We start from the raw sequence: 15414 nt of genomic DNA, 5'->3' as shown, positions 1-15414 counted from the left end.
TCTCTGATCCGCCGTCAGCACGTCATTCACGCCAGCGTGGCTGGCTTTTTCGCCGTCCGTGGCGGGGCAGTCCCGCTGCGGTAGCGCCTCGTACAACATGGCCTCCAGCTCCAGGATCCTCTGGGCCGCAATCCTCGTCCATCAGTGGTCCGGCGGGAGATTTGAGGGCGGCTTACCTTATGAGCCTGGTCCATGGAACACTTCCTGAAGTCCAACTCTTCATCCAGGTAGCCCTTCTGCTTGCAGAACATATCCTAGCACAGCTCAAGGTCAGAATTGTTGGGGCACATTGCCGGAGTTCCCCTTAGCTGATGTCGCGTGTCTGTCTACCTTCTCACTTTCAATGTCCAACATCTTCTGTTGAAGTGCTGACTTGGTCACTTTGATGTATTCTAACCACTGAGGAAAGGCTGCTGTCACATAAGCAGAATGCGAGAGCGTGCGTGGACGTGCGCGTTACCTTCTCGGCTAGGGTGAGAAGGGTCCTGGCGTGAATCACGACCACCTGCTCCTCGTTGGTGAGATTCTGCAAGAGCCCAAAGGCACAGCGTCAACAAGCTTCTTTCAGCGCAAAGCCTTCCAAAAGTCACATTTGAGCCGCCGAGTCTCGTGGAGTGCGAACATAAGGAGTTCGACATACACTTACGGCGTTATAGCCCAGGATGTCCAGCTTCTTCATCAGATCACTGATGACGATGTCCGGGGGAAAGGCGCAAGGAGCAATGTAAGGTGTTCTGGGACCTCGGGTTAAGGTTAGGGTTGCAAGGGACGCCTTACGTACGCTCACGCCCTCGGCCTCGCAGTAGATCTGCAAAGGGCTGAGGCCGTCTGGGAAACGGACTTGCAGAAACTTCAAGACGGGGGAGCGCCACTCCCTCTCCTGAAAGGCAGAGGCATGCATCCGTCCGTCCGTCCGTCCGTCCGTCCGTCACATCTCTGGCCTCAACACGCTTGTGCGAGTCTTCCCACCTCCAGCTCCAGGATGCGGAACTCAAGCAGTTCGTTTTGGTCTCGGATATCCTGGATGTGCTCTTTCAGACGCGCTTCTTCCGCCTCCATCCGCCTGACCTGAAAAGACAGTCAGACCTCATCTGCGGGGCTTCCCGACAGGTGTGACGCCAAGCGACTCCGCCCAGCGCCTTTCTTTCCGTCACCTTTTCGGCCAACTGCTGATTGCTCTGACGCAGCAGCTGCTTCTCCTCCACCCACTTGACATTCTAGAAGAGACAAACGCGTGGACAGCTTTGGAATGTTGTGTCATTTTCATCCACAAATTCTTTGGTTGACTGGAAAATGACATTTGCTTTTCTCCGCATTTTCCCAGCCACGTTCGGGGGGGGGGGGGGGGTTGGTCCAGTAATGCCAGACGGATGAGTGACTGAAGAATGTAGCTATTTTGTCTGAGAAAAAGGTGTGCTCATTGATGAGCTTACCTGTCCTTGTTGCTTCAGCGCTGACTCCAGATCTGCTACTCTGCTTTGATAGTGACCCATTTCTACCATCAGCTTTTCTCTGGTCTGAAAGGAGGAGGAGGGAGGCTCCTCCTCCTCCTTTCAGACCAGAGAACACCCGAGGCTGGGTGAGAACGGGGAGGCTGCGACCCGGCCGGGGGTTGCGGGAAGGGGCGCCACCTTGATCTCCTTCTCGGCGTCGTAGTCCCCTTCGCTGGTCTGGGCTAGCAGAGCGTAGGCTCGTTGCAGCGCTTGATATTCTTGCGTCAGCTGGCGGTAGCGAAGCTCCGCCTCTTCATGCACACACCAATGCAACACAGCACTAGTACCAGAATCAGTCAGACCGGCGACAAAGCACCCGCGACGCAAAGACGAGTCCGATTCCAGGCTGAAGAGGAATGTTTGGTGCCAATACGCTGGCAGAAATGGCGGGCTACCTCTTCGGGTTCCGTGTCGGGGGTTCTGTCGGTGTGAAAAGACAAGGACGATCCGTCCGGGTCCACCAACACGTCTTCGTCGTAGCCGTAAAATGTTTCGATGACCTGCGGGCGCGGAAGCAAACATCTCTCTGAACAAACTGAAGCGACACCTCACGATGAATCGACGAGAGGAACGATAGCGAGAAAAAGGCCATTTCATCTTGCGCAACACCAAGCAGCCGCAAACAAACAGACTCACCTTGCAGGACCTCACGCTTTGTTCCTCCTCAGAGATTCTCGACGTCGGTATCGTAGCAGCAAATCTCTCTCCTGTCGACACAAATAATCCGCCTTTGAGATTCTTTGGATGCAAAGGGAACGAACGGCTCCGGCGCAGAAACAAACGCGACTCACAATGACATTTCTGACATGAGCTCCTGTCTCCAGAGCCTGAAAAACACGTCACCGGCGATGATTGGAGGGACGCTCGTCTTTTCCAAAAGTGACAACTACAGGGTGTGTCAGGGTTTTCCAGATTATCTTTATCGTATCATTGTGTTGCTTTGACTTTGACTGCGACCTGTAATAAATAATATTATTTATCCCTTATTTATCCCTATCGCTTATCCCTTCCTACACAAAGTCGTAAAACACCCCTTGCTATGTTTTGACTAGAGGTCAAGGGCTTCCTCTATTCAATCCACTCTTACACCCACCCTGTTTCTCTTAATTAAAATGCTCGTGCAGGAGCCGAGAGTCAGACTTCATTCGTACAACGGATGGACTCTCCACCTGCAGGTGTCCAAAAGAACTTACTTGTCTCCCGTGTGGTTCTTGCAAAATAAGTTGGAGCGAGCGCAACTCTAACAGGGTGCATTTTGCCACTAGCTGCCTACGGACAATGACGTCGCGCTCGCGGCTCATGGTTGACGGGCTGAGCAGCCGGGCAAGTCCGTCGTTTTCAGCGCACAGCGAGTGGCAAAGGCGCGGACAAAACGGGAGCTTTGAGCTGCTGAAAACGGCAAAACAAGTCTAAAGCGTGTTCAAACGCGTGCGCACAATGCTCCTGCTTGAAAGGTCGGAATTTAAGGGGCCAATTTTTTGGATGGCGGCCGCCGGCCAAGCTTTGGACGGAAAAGGTTTCCTGGCGACAGCGAGCGAGCGCGGCGCTGCCGTACGTGCACCGAGTCGCCTGCCTGAAGACCTTGGACAAGTCGTCGATGATGTGCCGCTGCTCCACAACTTGAAGGAACTCCATTTCACCGTCCTGCTGGCCGCAACCGCGGTCCAGGTCATTGAGCGAACTAGGCCTTCTCTGTGGAACACAAATGCAGTGGACTCTGTTGGCACGCCGCCATTGTCCGCGTCGACTTACCAAGCTTGCCATCTCCTCGTTCTCCTGGGTGACAAAGCGCACTTTGTTTTCAAGGCGACACAGCACCAGCGAGAGTTCTTCATTCTTCCTGCTCAGGCGTTTGTTTTTGTACAGGAGTGGCAGAAACTGGCTTTCTGTTTCTCTCAGTCGCTTTAGCTGCAAGCATGAAGTGCGGGATGTGAAAGACGCACAACACGCGGGCCAGAACGTATCCATTTCTTTTGCATCGGTTTGAACGGAATCGTGGCTTTGGCTCCCAATAAAAGACATCTACCAGGCAACCGACTCGCCGCGCCGCTCAACTAATAAGCAAGCGCAATGGGTGCCTCGCTGGATGGCGCGCATCAAACGTAGCGCAAACCTTCAAGCGTGCCGTCAATAAATTACCAGTTCATTGCGCTCTTCAGAAAGCAGGGCGTTTCGATCCTCCAGTTTCCTGATGACTGCGCTGAGCTCAGCGATTTTCAGATGAAACCGTCGCGTGTCCCGATCCTCCTGAGACTGAAAACGCCCCGCAACACACACACACAAGCACTCGTTCAAAGTTCAAAACTGTTTTTGTGCTACCTTCCTCCAGCAACGAACTAAGTCATGCGTACTGCAAGTGTGTGATGAGGTGGCTTACGCAATGAAGAGGATTGCTAGTAGCGGCGTTGACCCCACTTCCAGGGTAGTTTAGGCCCGCCCTTTGGGAATCCCTCAGGGCAGCGATCTGCTGCTCGGCAGCCTGAGTCTGCAGCTGAAGGCGGTGGACGTGGCCGGCCCCAGGGCTTCATCCAAAACACTAACCGCTCTGTCTTTCAGCTTGATCTCATCCGTCTGGATGTACAAACGGGGAGCGCTCAGGCAGGCGGGCAAACTCATTTGCCAGAATTGTGACAAAAACAAAGAGAGCAACCGGCCAATTTTTTTCTTGAATCGACTAGAACACCTTTGCTGTGACAAAAGCGAAGCGAGCAACCGGACATTTTCTTCTTGTGAAATAGAATAGAATAGAATGCCTTAGGTGTCATTGCACTGCAGGTATACAACGAAATTGGGAACATAGCCACGCACCGCGCATCTGATCAGTCCTACCAGTCGGCGGATCTCCCTCTCGCAGTCTCTCTTGGTTCGGCTCAGCTCCTCCCGATGCTGGTGATGAGCCGATCGGAGCTCGGCCGCTCGGGACTGCCAGGCCTGCTGGGCCGCTGCCAGGGCTTCTTCCGCGCTCCTGGTGGAGGCGACACCGCTCGGTCTCCCGACACCGCCGCGTCTCCTCCACCTCCGCCAGCAAAGCGCCCCCCCTCCTCACCTGAGCAGACATTGCGCCACACCGGGCCGTTGAGACCGCAACGGAGCGCCGCGACGCTTACTGGGGACAAGCTACACAATACGGTAGCGGCCGCATCGAAGCCCGACGTGGCGTGCGGATAGTCAGACACGGATAGAGCGGATCACCTTGTCCATGGAGCCGTCCCTCAGGCTGAGGACCAAGGCATTCAGTCGCTGGATCTCTCCATCTTTGATTTTGATCACTCTCATCAGCTCCATTTCATGCTGCCGCAGTAATGTCTCCCTGGTAATGGATAACTCTTTCTGCTTCTCCTCATGGAGTTTGCTTTTGAGTTCCGTCATGGCGGCGGTGGCACGGTGGTGCTCCGCCCGCAGGTCCTGACTTCTCTCTCTCTCCAGACAGCTGACCTGACATGACTTAGACTTAGACAAACTTTGTCATCTTGTCTGCACATGGTGCATACAAAACGAAATTCCGTTGCATACGTCTTACAACAAAGTAGTGATATTGCAGTTGAATAGAAGTAACATATCCTATGAAAAAATATATATATACATATACTATATATATATATATATATATATATATATTAAAAATAAGTATAAAGTGCAGCAGTGATAATTATGCAATAGTGCAAGTAGGCAAAACAGTATTCAAGAGTGTGCAGAGGAATGCTAAACCATGTATTAAACTTCTATTTAAAGGGTTTATACAAGTTTAGTAAAGTTGGTAGTGCTAGATAGTGCAAGATAGAGGTCCGTAGTGTCATAAAGTACAGTTCTGTGAATGTGTGATGCAGAGTTCAGTTTAGAGCTCAACAGTTCTAGTGTTCAACAGTCTGATGACAGCAGGGAAAAAGCTGTTGCAGAACCTGGTGGACCTGCAGCGGATGCTGCAAACCTCTTCCCAGAGGGCAGCAGGGAGAACAGTCCATGGTGGGGGTGTGATGGGTCATTGATGATGTTACGGGCACGGGACATGCAGCGCTGAGATGAAATGTCCTGAATGGAGGGAAGAGGAGCCCCTATGATCCTCTCTGCTGTCCTCACCACTCTCCTCACGTTCTTCCAATCGGAGGCGGTGCAGCCTCCACACCACACAGAGAGACAGCTTGTCAGAATGCTCTCTATGGTGCTCCTGTAGAACGTCCTCATGATGGGTGGGGGCAGGTGGGCTCTCCTCATCCTCCGCAGGAAGTACAAGCGCTTCTGTGCCCTCTTGACCAGTGCCGTAGTGTTCATAGTCCAGGTGAGGTCTTCTGTGATGTGGACCCCCAGGAATTTGGTGCTGCTGACCACCTCCACAGCTGAGCTGTTGATGATCAGTGGAGCGTGGTGAGGCTGTTTTTTCCTGAAGTCGACGATGATCTCCTTCATCTTCTCCTCATTCAGGATCAGGCTGTTTTCTCTGCACCAGCCCACCAGCTGCTCCACCTCCTCTCTGTAGTCCAGGTCGTTGTTGTCTCTGATGAGCCCCACCACTGTTGTGTCGTCTGCTGACTTCACGATGTGATTGGTGGTGAACCTGAGGACGCAGTCGTGTGTCATCAGGGTGCACAGCAGGGGGCTCAGGACGCAGCCCTGAAGGGAGCCTGTGCTGAGGGTGATGACATCAGAGGTGTTCTGTCCGACCCGGACTGACTGAGGTCTGTTGGTGAGGAAGTCTAGCAGCCAGTTGCGAAGGGGGGTGTTGAAGCCCAGGTGTTCCAATTTTCCTACCAGATGCTGTGGGATGATGGTGTTAAACGCTGAGCTGAAGTCCAGGAACAGCCTCCGCACATGGGTGTTCTTCTCCTCCAGGTGAGCCAGGCTCAGGTGAAGAACGGAGGAGATGGCTTCCTGAGTGGAGCGGTTTTGCCGGTCGGCAAACTGGAACGGGTCAAATAATAGGGGGAGTCTGGAAACGATGTGACCTTTAAGCAGCCTTTCGAAGCACTTCATCATAACCGGAGTCAGTGCAACAGGCCGGTAATCATTAAATGAGGTGATTTGAGGTTTCTTCGGCACCGGAATGATGGAGGCAGTCTTAAAGCACGCCGGCACTGTGGCTTGGCCCAGCGAGGTGTTAAAAATGTCTGTGATGACCCCAGCCAGATGACTTGCACATTCCCTGAACACACGCCCAGGAATGTTGTCCGGGCCAGGGGCCTTACAGGGGTTGACTCTCCTCAGGGTCTTCAACACATCGGCGGAGTCAAGGCAGAGTACCTCCTCTTCCTGATGGGGGACAGTTTTAACTGCTGGAGTGCCGTTTAGTGCCTCGAACCTCCCAAAGAAGTTATTTAGACCATTTAGAAAGTCAGCATCAACTACACCCACCGGGGGGGGGGAGGGTGAGTTGTCGTCTGTAATCGCCCGTATGCCTTGCCACATACTCCTGATATTTTTGACGTCGTGGAAACGATCCTGAAATTTTCGACTGCGGTCTCGCTTCGCTATCCTGATGGCACGGTTCAAGTTGACTCTCGCTGTCCTCAGTGTCTCCTTGTCGCCAGACTTGAAGGCAGAGTTCCGCACTCGTAGCGTTTGACGTACCTCCTCAGTCATCCAGGGTCGTTGGTTGCCCCGGGTGATGATATTCTTAGTGGTGCTGACGTCCTCGGTGCATTTGTTGATGTAGGCTGACACAGTCATGGCACACGCATGTCTAATCTACATCGGGAAAACTGGGAGGGAGGGAGGCAGGCAGGGAGGCAGGCAGTGTCTGTCTGTTGAGGTTTTCACCTTGTTCTTCTCCTGCTGAAGTTCTAACTGGACGTCCATCAGTTTGGTTCTCAGCTCGTCATTGGCGGCCTGAAGGGCGTCCGTTCGCTCCGCCTTGGCCCGCCCTGCCGGAGCTCGTTTGGACATCTCTTACTCGAGTCTCGCCCGGTCGTCAGTCAGAGATCACAACATTTGTACCTGGAGAGCACAAACGCAGCGCTGTTTTCCACTGGCTTCGAACTCAACTTCAATCGGTACCGTAACTTACAACATCATAAACATAGAACTAGCTTGACTTATTCATTGAATAAATGCATTTGGTTCTTCAAAACTGCATCACGCAACATAGCGTGACCGAGACGGCCGTTATCCACCTGCGTGAAGTTATTTGGTGAAATGAATGAGATGTTTAAGACACCATCGTTCTGTCTCTATGTAGATGAAGGGAAATAATCGATTGCTGAAGGTCCAAAGGTGTTGTGATAAACAAATAAACATATTAGTGATTAGTGACATATTTGTGATAGACATATTAGGCAGGATAATCACATATGTTAACGTGACTGCCCACACTGTATTTATTTATGGTTATTTGTTAAATCGAGTACTGTTAGACATGAAATAGGAAGTGTTTAACATAAATGGAAGACGAAAGGGGTACTCACCATTGTAGCTCCTGCTGGTCAATGATACGAGCCTCTTCTTGCAGTGGAAAACATACAGCCAACAAACACCGTGGAACCTAAAGGAATGAAATTAAACATTAACATTTAGCCTCAACCAACATTCACAGATACAACGCAACGCAAACTACACAAACGTAAATCTTTTTAAACACAATGAGTTGTACTTACCGTGTACGCTCTAGACGGTCCACTTGCAAGCAGAAAATAAAGATATTTCTGTTGATAATCGTCGTGTTTGTATCCGGTGTCTCGCTCAAGGCCATTGCGCCCACAGATTTGAATTTTGGCGAGAGTTCAGCCTATTGACGTCATTTTCGCGGTGTAATACCCGCATATCTGAAACGGCAAAGTTAAGAGTAGAGTTAAATAAAGTTTTTAGTCAACGCAATAATTTACAACCGTTGACCAGTCGAAATAATCGTCGAAATTTGGCGTCTGTGGCTGGAAGCAGACGCCGAGTTCGACATTCCTCCCAAACGCCACACTCCCTCGCTTTTCAGGGCTAAAAAAAAACAGTTGTAATTACCTTGTACGCTCTAGACGGTCAAGTTGCAAGCTGAAAACAAAAATATTTGCCTTGTAAGTCATCGTGTTACTAACCGCTGTGTCTTGTTTGCCAGAATTGCCGCTTTCCTACTTCCTGTTGCAAGCCACGCCCACGGATTATAATTTTGCCGTGAGTTCCGCCTATTGACGTCATGTCCGCGTGACATGACTGCGACGTAATATTATCTAAAACTGTTTGTGCGGTATTGTGTTGTTCTGTGCGGTATTGTGTTATTCTGTGCGGCGTCGTGTTGTTCTGTGCGGCGTCGTGTTGTTCAGTGCGACGTTGTGTTGTTCAGTGCGGCATGGTGTTGTTCAGTGCGGCATGGTGTTGTTCAGTGCGGCATGGTGTTGTTCAGTGCGGCATGGTGTTGTTCAGTGCGGCATGGTGTTGTTCAGTGCGGCATAATGTTGTTCAGTGCGGCATGGTGTTGTTCAGTGCGGCATAATGTTGTTCAGTAAGCCATAATGTTGTTCAGTGCGGCATGGTGTTGTTCAGTGCGGGATGGTGTTGTTCAGTGCAGGATGGTGTTGTTCAGTGCGGCATGGTGTTGTTCAATGCGGCATGGTGTTGTTCAGTGCGGGATGGTGTTGTTCAGTGCAGGATGGTGTTGTTCAGTGCGGCATGGTGTTGTTCAATGCGGCATGGTGTTGTTCAGTGCGGCATGGTGTTGTTCAGTGCGGCATGGTGTTGTTCAGTGCGGCATGGTGTTGTTCAGTGCGGAATGGTGTTGTTCAGTGCGGCATGGTGTTGTTCAGTGTGGGATGGTGTTGTTCAATGCGGGATCGTGTTGTTCAGTACGGGGTGGTGTTGTTCAGTGCAGGATGGTGTTGTTCAGTGCAGGATGGTGTTGTTCAGTGCGGCATGGTGTTGTTCAATGCAGGATCGTGTTGTTCAGTGCAGCATGGTGTTGTTCAGTGCAGCATGGTGTTGTTCAGTGCGGCATGGTGTTGTTCAATGCGGCATGGTGTTGTTCAGTGCGGGATGGTGTTGTTCAGTGCGGCATGGTGTTTTTCAGTGCGGCATAATGTTGTTCAGTGCAGCATGGTGTTGTTCAGTGCGGCATGGTGTTGTTCAGTGCGACATAATGTTGTTCAGTGCGGCATAATGTTGTTCAGTGCGGCATGGTGTTGTTCAGTGCGGCATGGTGTTGTTCAGTGCGGCATGGTGTTGTTCAGTGCAGGATGGTGTTGTTCAGTGCAGGATGGTGTTGTTCAATGCGGCATGGTGTTGTTCAGTGCGGGATGGTGTTGTTCAGTGCAGGATGGTGTTGTTCAGTGCGGCATGGTGTTGTTCAGTGCGGAATGGTGTTGTTCAGTGCGGCATGGTGTTGTTCAGTGCGGCATGGTGTTGTTCAGTGCAGGATGGTGTTGTTCAATGCGGGATGGTGTTGTTCAGTGCGGGATGGTGTTGTTCAGTGCAGGATGGTGTTGTTCAGTGCGGCATGGTGTTGTTCAATGCGGCATGGTGTTGTTCAGTGCAGGATGGTGTTGTTCAGTGCGGCATGGTGTTGTTCAATGCGGCATGGTGTTGTTCAATGCGGCATGGTGTTGTTCAGTGCGGCATGGTGTTGTTCAGTGCGGCATGGTGTTGTTCAGTGCAGCGTAATGTTGTTCAGTGCGGCATGGTGTTGTTCAGTGCGGAATGGTGTTGTTCAGTGCGGCATGGTGTTGTTCAGTGCGGGATGGTGTTGTTCAGTGCGGCATGGTGTTGCTCAGTGCGGCATGGTGTTGTTCAGTGCGGGATGGTGTTGTTCAGTGCGGCATGGTGTTGTTCAGTGCGGCATGGTGTTGTTCAGTGCGGCATGGTGTTGTTCAGTGTGGCATGGTGTTGTTCAGTGCGGCATAATGTTGTTCAGTGCGCCATAATGTTGTTCAGTGCGGCATGGTGTTGTTCAGTGCGGGATGGTGTTGTTCAGTGCAGGATGGTGTTGTTCAGTGCGGCATGGTGTTGTTCAATGCGGGATCGTGTTGTTCAGTGCGGCATGGTGTTGTTCAGTGCGGCATGGTGTTGTTCAGTGCGGCATGGTGTTGTTCAGTGCGGCATGGTGTTGTTCAGTGCGGCATAATGTTGTTCAGTGCGGCATAATGTTGTTCAGTGCGGCATAATGTTGTTCAGTGCGGCATAATGTTGTTCAGTGCGGCATAATGTTGTTCAGTGCGGCATAATGTTGTTCAGTGCGGGATGGTGTTGTTCATTGCGGCATGGTGTTGTTCAGTGCGGCATGGTGTTGTTCAGTGCGGCATGGTGTTGTTCAGTGCGGGATGGTGTTGTTCAGTGCAGGATGGTGTTGTTCAGTGCGGCATGGTGTTGTTCAATGTGGCATGGTGTTGTTCAGTTCGGGATGGTGTTGTTCAGTGCGGCATGGTGTTGTTCAGTGCGGCATAATGTTTTTCAGTGCGGCATGTTGTTGTTCAGTGCGGCATGGTGTTGTTCAGTGCAGCATAATGTTGTTCAGTGCGGCATGGTGTTGTTCAGTGCGGAATGGTGTTGTTCAGTGCGGCATGGTGTTGTTCAGTGCGGCATGGTGTTGTTCAGTGCGGCATGGTGTTGTTCAGTGCGGCATGGTGTTGTTCAGTGCGGGATGGTGTTCAATGCGGGATCGTGTTGTTCAGTGCGGCATGGTGTTGTTCAGTGCGGCATGGTGTTGTTCAGTGCGGCATGGTGTTGTTTAGTGCGGCATGGTGTTGTTCATTTCGGCATAATGTTGTTCAGTGCGGCATAATGTTGTTTAGTGCGGCATGGTGTTGTTCAGTGCGGGATGGTGTTGTTCAGTGCGTTATAATGTTGTTCAGTGCGGCATGGTGTTGTTCAGTGCGGCATGGTGTTGTTCAGTGCGGCATAATGTTGTTCAGTGCGGCATAATGTTGTTCAGTGCGGGATGGTGTTGTTCAGTGCGGGATGGTGTTGTTCAGTGCGGGATGGTGTTCAATGCGGAATGATGTTGTTCAGTGCAGGATGGTGTTGTTCAGTGCGGCATGGTGTTGTTCAGTGCGGCATAATGTTGTTCAGTGCGGCATGGTGTTGTTCAGTGCGGCATGGTGTTGTTCAGTGCGGCATGGTGTTGTTCAGTGCGGCATGGTGTTGTTCAGTGCGGCATGGTGTTGTTCAGTGCGGCATGGTGTTGTTCAGTGCGGCATAATGTTCAGTGAGGCATAATGTTGTTCAGTGCGGCATAATGTTGTTCAGTGCGGCATGGTGTTGTTCAGTGCGGGATGGTGTTGTTCAGTGCAGGATGGTGTTGTTCAGTGCGGCATGGTGTTCAGAGCGGGATGGTGTCTTTCAGTGCGGCATGGTGTCGTTCAGTGCGGCATGGTGTCTTTCAGTGCGGCATGGTGTCGTTCAGTGAGGCATGGTGTTGTTCAGTGCGGCATGGTGTTGTTTAGTGCGGCATGGTGTTGTTTAGTGCGGGATGGTGTTCAGTGCGGCATGGTGTTGTTCAGTGCGGTATCGTGTTGTTCAGTGCGGTATCGTGTTTCTCAGTGCGGTATCGTGTTGTTCAGTGCAGTATCGTTGTGTTGTTCGTATTGTGTTGTGTTGTTCGTAATGTGTTGTGTTGTTCGTATTGTGTTGTGTTGTTCGTATTGTGTTGTGTTGTTCGTATTGTGTTGTGTTGTTCATATTGTGTTGTTCATATTGTGTTGAGTTGTTCGTATTGTGTTGTGTTGTTCGTATTGTGTTGCCTTTAACACTTAGCCTCTAACACTTAGCCTCTAACACTTAGCCTCTAGCATCTAGAAGGTAAATAAATAGGAAGGAAGGACTCACCGGTGACGTCTTCGCCCACGTCCAAGCGTTGTACTTTGTATTTTCATCCTTCTGACAGTGGAAAACATAGCCAACAAACACCGTGGAACCTAAACGAATGAAAGAAAACTATCATTTGGCCACAACCAACATTCACAGATACAACACAATGTGACGTGCGGGGTTGAGGTTAAAGGTTGAGTGAAGGGCCCTCGTTTTAAACTACTTTTTTGAAAAGGATTGGGAACAAGTAAGACGTATTTAATTTATTTAATGGGAAGTAGTGAGAGCTATTGAATTTAATCTATGTATTATATTCTATTGTATTGTATTCTGTTGTATTCTTTTGGATTGTATTCACACTAACCCCACTAAAACTTCAGCCCACAAAAACTCGCCTCTGGCGCCTAGCCTCTGGCACTTAGCCTCTAACACTTAGCCTTTAACACTTAGCCTTTAACACTTAGCCTTTAACACTTAGCCTTTAACACTTAGCCTTTAACACTTAGCCTTTAACACTTAGCCTTTAACACTTAGCCTAGAAGGTGAATAAATAGGGTTAAAGGTTGAGTGAAGGGCCCTCGTTTTAAACTACTGTTTTGAAAAGGAGTGGGAACAAGTAAGACGTATTTAATTTATCTAATGGGAAGTAGTAAGACTTATTAAATTTATTTAATCTACTTTTCTTCCCAGGCAAAATTTGATGAGCTGCAATTCCAAATTTCCAAAGTGAATGAAGGAATGAAGTCCTTTAAATTATGATTTTGTATAAATACTAGGCATTAACACAAAATCGACGGCACAAAATGGGCAGACTTTACTTGTTTGAAAAGGACTGGTTACAAGACAGACTTTTTTAATTTATTTAATGGGAAGAAGACTTAGTTTAATTGATCTATTTTTGTTCCCTGGCAAAATTCGATTTGCTGCAATTCCAAATTTCCAAAGTGAATGAAGGCAAGAAGTCGTTTAAATTATGATTTTGTTTAAATACTAGGCATGGACACAAAATCTACGGCACAAAATGGGCAGACTTTACTTGTTTGAAGAGGACTGGTTACAAGACAGACTTTTCTGATTTATTTATTGGGAAGAAGACTTATTTAGTTTATTTAATCTATTTTTGTTCCCTGGCAAAATTGGATTTGCTGAAACTGTATTTTGCCAAATCTTGCCTTGAGACCTGATAGGAAGTATTAAACGCTTAGTTAAATCAATACAAGTTGGTAGTAAGAGCGAGTAATGTTGGTTGAACCGATGAATGAAGGTTGAAAGCAATTTAAATTATGACTTTGTATAAATACTAGATATTAACAGAACATCTACTGCGCGAAATGGGCAGAGTTTACTTGTTTGAGAAGGAGTGGCTTATTCAAAACTAAGATTTATTTAATCTGTTTGTTCCCAGGCAAAATTGGATGTGATGCAATTCCAAATTTCACCACATGACGGTGCCCAATTTCGACTTCATAGGACATATTAAACACTTAGCTTGTTATTATGTTCAAGGTAATCAGATTTGTTTATTATTCTAATGGCCTCTTCAAAACTATTCTGGATTACTACTTTGGATCTATTCTACATTACTTGGCAACAACATACTCTGTAACAGATTAGGCAGTATAATCATATATGTTAACTTGAGAGTGCCCACACTCAATCTACTTATCGTGATGTGTTAAATCAATTACTGTTAGACATTATTTGTCTGATAATCTACCAAATCTTTGAATTGAAGAATTTGTGATTTAATTAATAGCTTGTTCAGGGTAATCAGACTTGTATATAATTCTAATGGCCTTCTTTTGAAAACTATTCTGAATTACAACTTTGGATCTTATATTACTTTGCAACAATCTACTCGGTGACAGATTAGGCAGTATAATCACATATGTTAACTTCAGTGCCCACACTGTATTTATTTATGGTTATTTGTTAAATCAAGTACTGTTAGACATGAAATAGGAAGTGTTTAACATAAATGTTATGGCTACTCACCATTGTAGCTCGCTCCTGGTCAATGATATGAGCCTCTTCTTGCAGTGGAAAACTTGCAGCCAACAAACACCGTGGAACCTAAAGGAATGAAATTAAACATTAACATTTCGCCTGGACCAACATTCACACGTACAACGCAACGCGGCTACACTTCTGCTATTACAAACGTAAATCTCCTTAAACACAACGAGTGTTACTTACCGTGTACGCTCTAGGCAAAATTGGATGTGATGCAATTCCAAATCTATCTGAAACGGCAGTTAAAAGTAGAGTTACATCAAGTTTTCTTTTTTAATCAACACAATCATTTACAACCGTTGACCAGAAAGAATCGTCGAAATTCGACGTCCCCCACAAACGCCACGCTCACTCGCTTTTCAGGGCAACAAAAGTACTTCTTTTTAAAAACGATGAGTTGTACTTACCGTGTACGCTCTGGACGGTCCAGTTGCAAGCAGAAAATAAAAATATTTCTCTTGTTAGTCGTATGTTACCATCCGCTGTGTCTTTGTCAACATCGCCGCCATTTTCCTACTTCCTGCTGCGAGCCACGCCCACGGATTTAAATTTGGGCGGAAGCTCTTTCCATTGGCGTCGTTTTCGCGTATAGCAAATCCGATTGGTTGGGAAGGGGGCACGGTTATGCAGCCGAGGGGTCCTGTGATCGGTGGGATGTAAAGTAGGCGTCGACGTCACGTCCGCGTCACGTGACCACGACGTGGCAGACGTCATATAGCAACCGCTGTTTTGTTTAGTAGACTTACAGTTGTTATGCATTGACATAATGGCGCACACACCAAATAGATTTAAATAAATTAAATAATTCTTCTGCCCACTCTCTTTTAAACAAGTTAACTCTCCCCGCGGATTTGAATTCCGGCGAAAGTTACGCCCATCGACGTCACGTATGTCACGTGACCACGACGTGGCAGATGTCATATAGCAACCGCTGTTTTGTTTAGTAGATTTACAGTTGTTATGCATTGGCATAATGGTGTGCACTCAAAATAGATTTAAATAAATTAAGCTCCAGCGGCACCGCACACGACACCTCCGATACACTGCCAGCCGGTCTCAGACGTTGGCAGACGCTCCGATGCCAACGTATACCCCCCGCCACGGTGACAGAGGCACCGCGTCACACCGGCGCTCATCCAATCAGAAGGCAGGAAAAGCAAATTCACATGCAGGGCACTTTTGAACCAGAAGAGAG

General features: G+C 48.6%; 1 pseudogene; it reads right to left on the bottom strand.

Annotated features, from left to right (window-relative positions):
• Positions 1-16: 16 nt before the first annotated feature.
• LOC125966011 (janus kinase and microtubule-interacting protein 3-like) lies at positions 17-4526 on the bottom strand (annotated as a pseudogene).
• Positions 4527-15414: the final 10888 nt, after the last annotated feature.

The sequence above is a fragment of the Syngnathus scovelli genome, unplaced genomic scaffold (assembly GCF_024217435.2).
Source record: "Syngnathus scovelli strain Florida unplaced genomic scaffold, RoL_Ssco_1.2 HiC_scaffold_30, whole genome shotgun sequence".
NCBI classification, from domain to species: Eukaryota; Metazoa; Chordata; class Actinopteri; order Syngnathiformes; family Syngnathidae; genus Syngnathus; species Syngnathus scovelli.
This window is presented reverse-complemented; position numbering and strand designations above follow the sequence as displayed.